This window comes from Pogonomyrmex barbatus, unplaced genomic scaffold (genome assembly GCF_055798465.1).
Source record: "Pogonomyrmex barbatus isolate J1 unplaced genomic scaffold, ASM5579846v1 scaffold7, whole genome shotgun sequence".
NCBI classification, from domain to species: Eukaryota; Metazoa; Arthropoda; class Insecta; order Hymenoptera; family Formicidae; genus Pogonomyrmex; species Pogonomyrmex barbatus.
Genome location: NW_028297171.1, coordinates 2,583,768 through 2,589,767, shown reverse-complemented (window position 1 = coordinate 2,589,767; position 6,000 = coordinate 2,583,768). Strand labels below are relative to the sequence as shown.

General features: G+C 29.3%; 1 long non-coding RNA gene across 1 annotated transcript; it reads right to left on the bottom strand.

Moving 5' to 3' along the window:
• Nucleotides 1-2,697: 2,697 nt before the first annotated feature.
• On the bottom strand, nt 2,698-4,655 carry LOC148934911 (uncharacterized). Its single transcript, XR_016140982.1, has 2 exons — nt 4,510-4,655; nt 2,698-2,976 (listed from the first exon to the last, which is right to left on the bottom strand). It is a non-coding gene; the product is annotated as an uncharacterized LOC148934911 (long non-coding RNA).
• Nucleotides 4,656-6,000: the final 1,345 nt, after the last annotated feature.

The following is a 6,000-nucleotide window of genomic DNA, read 5'->3' as shown; positions in this document are numbered from 1 at the left end:
GCCGGCACAATGGCAGCAAATCATCGATCAAGATGGAAAATATATCGTGGATTGAATAATCGTTTCAATGTCTCAATGTTTGATGTCTCATTTTCACCTCCAAAACAGCTCGAACTTTTCCGACAACCTAATATTTATATAATTACACATTTATTTACGTGCACAATTTTTTCGTTGTAAAATATTGATGAATATTAATATTGATATATATATTTATCAATATTTTCATATTTATATATATATATATATATATATATATATATATATATATTTAGCGTATTTACGAAAAAGAGATCTCCTCTAATAAAAATAAAGATATTGAAATAAAATGTTCTGTTATGTTTTATATTTTGAATAACATTCTAGGAATCCTAAGATTGTATCGTTTGATGAAAAAATGCTGAAGAAAAAATGAATTTTGTTATATATGAAAAAAATAAAGATAATGTACGATTAGTATCTTTTTTATTTTTATATAATTCCTCATAATTAAATTTTTTGCATATAATTATATATTGTGATCATTTTTTTGTACAAGATAATGTTATTATTTTGTGAAAATATATACGTACTCAATTTATAAATTTTCCTTTTATAATTTGTCAGAAAATATCACAAAAAGAAATCCCATACTAATTATATGGAAAATCAGATCTCCGTGAAACGAGTTAATTTTTATTTGTGTTGTAGCTTATAATGTAGTGAATAAAAAATATCATAGGCACAAGGCTAATAATGAAATAAATTTGTGAAATTACGGGATATTAAAAGTGTAATAATAGTGTAATAAAATAAGTGTAATAAAACATGTGCTCAGCATCGAATATTTCTTAGGCATATATATTATAACATGGCGTGTCATAATTTCTTTACTTGTGTATGTATAATTAAATATATTAAATATTATATCATAAAAATAAGGATAAAAGAGGATATGTGCAGGCCTGTTGTGTTTCTTATACTTTATCATCGTTATTAGCGATAGTATTAGATTCTGCTCATTAAACATTTTAACAATATTATTCACATATTGACATATTAATTATTCACATATTGAAATGAATATTGTGGATTAATTAGGATTTGCCATTATAAATTGAAATAATTAATCGGACAATCGACAAATTGCACATACGCATAGATTTCTAACATATACTAATTAGATTAACAACTTCAATTATTAAATTACACATATGATAAAAAGAGACAAAATTAAAATTATATCGCGGTCGTCGTTGTTTGATGAATATATGTACGTACATACATGAAACATTTTTGCCGGCAAATCTAAAAGTTTGGCCAGATCTGAAAATAATTTTGTTTGGCCTTCAAAATTATTATGTACAATGTTAAAATTGATCACTAGAAAATCACAAATTTGTGCAATATTATTATTATGTTTAAGCATCCTACATAATTTTGATGGTCTAACAAAATTATTTTCAGATTTGTATTTGGCTAAAGTTTTAAGCAGCAAAAATATTCTCTTTGTGTATGTATCCATATAGCATAAATAACTGTTTTCCGACTAATTGTCGACTTTTTTTAGTCAACTTGAAGTCGACTTCTAAAGTCGACGTTTAGCCGACTGTTTCTGTAATGATTTTTGTCGACTTTACTTGTCTTACAATAAGTCGACTTAAAGTCAACTATTTCCGAAAATATTAAAGTCGATTTTTATGTTAGACTTTTAGACAAACTAACTAATATTGTCAAATTTATGCTCATTTTTAATTATACAGATGTGTTATTAAATTATAAGAATTCTAATTTGATATTTATATTTGACGTCAAGTCAATATTGTGAGAGTTAAGTGGAACGCACCATTAAGTGCTAGTATAATCTCTGGGTGCATTCATTTATGTAGTCACTACCGCAGATGTCATTCGTTTACTCCATAGACATATAATATAGATCCCGCATACCATATATTCTTCTATAGCATCAGTTGAGTTTGGCAGAACGGTGAGAGAGGCAAAATATCGGAGAATATCTGTTCTTTACTGTGCGCGCATTATTGACAAATAAAAATGGCCTACTCGAAAATCATCTAATATTTCGTAGCAATTTATTTGTATTTAAAATAAGATAATATATTTTTAAGTTTATTGAATACGAAAAAAAAATTTTAATTGAGTAAAGCTATGTAGTAAGAATAATGTAACTGTCCATCACGACTGTCACATACCTGTCAATAGATCATCGCGCATCTTACTGCGCAGAGAGAAAGAGAGAACTTCCCCTATATTTTGCCTCTCGCACCGTTCTGCCAAGGACTTATATATATATAGCTAATGCTGAGTCTATTATAGGTTGTTTTCTGTTGTTTGTTAATGTTAAACAAGGATGAAATGATTCACTGTGTTACACTGTGTCCTTCTGTATTCCTTGCTGGAAAACGTATATATGTCTATGGTTTATTCCGTCTGTGAAAGTGACCGCATTCGTCATTCGTTTACGCAGGGATGTATCTCATCTGTACAGCTATTTCGAAAGTCCTGCTTTGGATGCTCTGCTTGCAGTACTACGTAAACGAACACCAAAATGAATTTTATTAGAATAAAAAGCGAAAAGGGTCAGAAACAAATAATTATTCCAAGTAAAATAAGAATAATAAAATCTAATTAAAATAAAAATGAGATAAAATAAAAAAAACAAGAATAAATTTGTGTGTAGGTTGTTTATTTTTTGTATCAGTATCAGTATACATTTTATTTTTTCTTTGTGTTCTTTATATCTTATCCGTACATTCGGATTCTTGGCCTCACCGGCCCACGACCTCCTGCATCGGGACGTGGAGGATTTTGTGCATTTTCCTGCATTCCATTTCTTGGAATGTTTCTTGGAATGTCATTTGGAACTATTTGTATATTTTGATTTGGCTCATTTTGACGAACATTTTCGTTTCTATTCTGAATGGGCTCATTTTGACGAACATTTTCATTTCTATTCTGAATGAGGTTCATTTTGAAGATCTGTAAGAAACAATTAAATTTAAATTGCAAATCAAATAAATAAAAAATTTCAAATAATATTTGAAATCTTAAATACATGTAGTCTCTATAACTTTCTGATACATTAAAATAATAAAAAAATTTAATATAAGAATCTTGGAAAGGAAATTTAGGAAGGTGGCAGTAGTTTTATTCTTGAAAAATATTTGATCATATTTTCATAGAAAAATTAAAAAATAAAATTAAACATTTTAGGGCTTTGTTGTTTCAAAACATGCTCCCAAATTAATTTGTGATTGTCAGGCTGGTGTCCCATGGCGCGGAATCTACAGTGGAACGGAACACGCGAATCAATCATATCGGAAAAATCAACAGAAAATTTCATTCTTTTCATTCTTTCGCTGTGATTGATTCGCGTGTTCCGTTGTGCCGTGGATTTGGCCAGCCTCAGAAGTTTGTGCATTACAAAAGTTCAATTGTGTTGGAATTAATTCTTAGTTTAAGTTTAAAATAAGTTTTAAATATTCAGAAATGAAAACGGATCTGGATAATTTTAATAAAAGAATTGAGAAATATAATTAATTGGGATCCATTTTAAAAAAACGCTGTAAATCTATGGTTGCATATATCAATAATCGTGTGTAGCGAGTAGCGATCAGTTGTTCACAACAAGTACCCCACGTAATCGCCCGCGTCGGATGTTGAGTTACACCGCTCCTGCCTATCTTCTGTACGCGGCTTGTAATTTGTGAACTGTTTTCCCTTATAATTCAAAAATTAAGCTTCTGGTGAAAATTTGAGGAAAAATTATCTTAAAATAAACTCAGAAATATAACATTTTAAAAACAAACGATTGTTCCGAATCACCTTATATACAAATATACCCCAATAAAAATGTATTAATGTATGTATAGTATTTGTGCATGCGCAAAATATATTTGTGATTTTTGAAATAGTTAACGAGTTATTACTTTATGAAAATAGTCAAAAAAACAGGGCGGACAGGACCGCCCTATGACACACGCGTTTGCCATCAGGCACGCGTGGAGTTGTTGATTACAAACGGCAATGACTGCGCTTTCTATAGTGTACTATAATTTTGTACTATAAGTATTTTTATAGTATACTATAATTTTACTAATATTTTACTATAAGTAAAATATTAATTTAGAAAAACAGTTAAATTGCCAATGCGCGGTGGGATAAGACGAGACACGTGTTCACCAGACACGTGTTGATTACCAAAATGAATTTAGAATTGGTGACATACAGGTGACATACAAATAAATTCTTTTTGAGATGCAAAAAGAATTCTTTGTATTTAGTAATTAAAAAAAGAATTCCTTTTTTAAAAATAAATTCAGAATTGGCGACATATAAGTAAATTCTTTCTGAATTCTCTGTGTCATTTGGATAATCAACACGTATCTGGCGAACACGTCTTGTCTTATTTTACCGCGCATTGGGCAATTTGACTATTTTTCTAAATTAATATTATAAAATAAAAACTCGTTAACTATTGCAAAAATATAAAAAATAAAACGGTATACTTACCAAGTATCGTTGATGGAATTTTAATCTCTGGAATTTTAATTTTGCCAATGATTTTGCTCGGTAATGTCGATTCAAATAAGTTGCATGCTGCTCGCTCTTACGTTTTATATCGTCAAAAGAGGGAGGGAAGTTTTTTCTTGACACAACTTCTGGTGAAAAAAAAAATCTAGAATTATAATTATCGTTATAGATCGTGTTCAAAATTTACTGTCAGCGCTGATAATACATAAAAATACGTCATGTAAACTATATTTTTTAGATTTTTATTAGTATTGACAGTGAATTTTGCAAAATAGGCATAATAAGAATTTGTTGTTATTTACTAGACGAATGAGGACAAGCCGCTATTAAGTGCTAATTCGACTCTCCAATTCAAATTCGCCGATTTGATGGCAGCGCGAGAGTAGGGATTCTTTAGTAAAGGATAGGACAATGGCTGCATTCAGCAGAAAAAGCAGTTTTGCAACTGCTGTAAAAATCTTTGATATGATTGGTTTTTGCCCATAGTCCCTCAGTGTCAGTCCACAATAAGTATTTAATCTTTAAGCCGTAAGAAATTGACTAATCATAGTCGAGTATTCTTTTCATATTCGATTATAATTGGTCAATTTCTTACTTTTTAAAGCTTAAATCACTTATTGTGGACCGACACTCATGAATCTAAATGTATAAACTAATCATATTAAAGATTTTGCAAAGCTTTCTCTGCTGGGGGTCGAGTGTATCGCAAAACCTAGTAAAAGCGAACTTTTACTTGATTGGATAATTTTCAGCATAGTGAAAATATGATATTTCTCACATAACAATGGCTGCGTTCAGCAGAGAAAGCAGATCAGTGATTTTTCAATATGATTGATCCTTACCTTTAGATCTTCGTTAAATGTAAGTGTAGAAACCAATAATAAAGAATCACTGAACGCTCACTCTGCTTTCTTTGCTGAACGCAGCCATTGCTCGACAAGTTTTTGAATGTCGATCAAATTGTTCAATCAAATTGTGTCGAGTTTATATCGTATTACAATTTTAGGACGATAGTATATACATCAATTATTAATAAAAATAATGAATTTCGCTGTTACGTTGATGGAAGAAAATGAAAGAAAATGAAAAAGATAGGAACAGATGCCATCAAAGAAATTTAAATATAATAAGAAGAAGATTAAGGGATACACAAGATCCATTTGACATCCCGGATAATATATTTCTCTTCTGTATAGAATACGAGCAAATTATATTTTAAATTATAATTAGGAAATACACATAATGGAAAAAATAGAACAGAAATAAATATTAAATATTAAAAAAATAAGGAGATTCATAAACATAATGCGAAATGGCTACAAATAAAATATATGACATATTTATATATTTTATATCTTAATTTGTATCCATTGTGCATTATGTTTAACCGGTATTCTTAATTTTTTATTTTTCTAAAAAGTATTTAATATTAATTTCTGAGAATCGATTGTATATCTTTATCGACTTTCT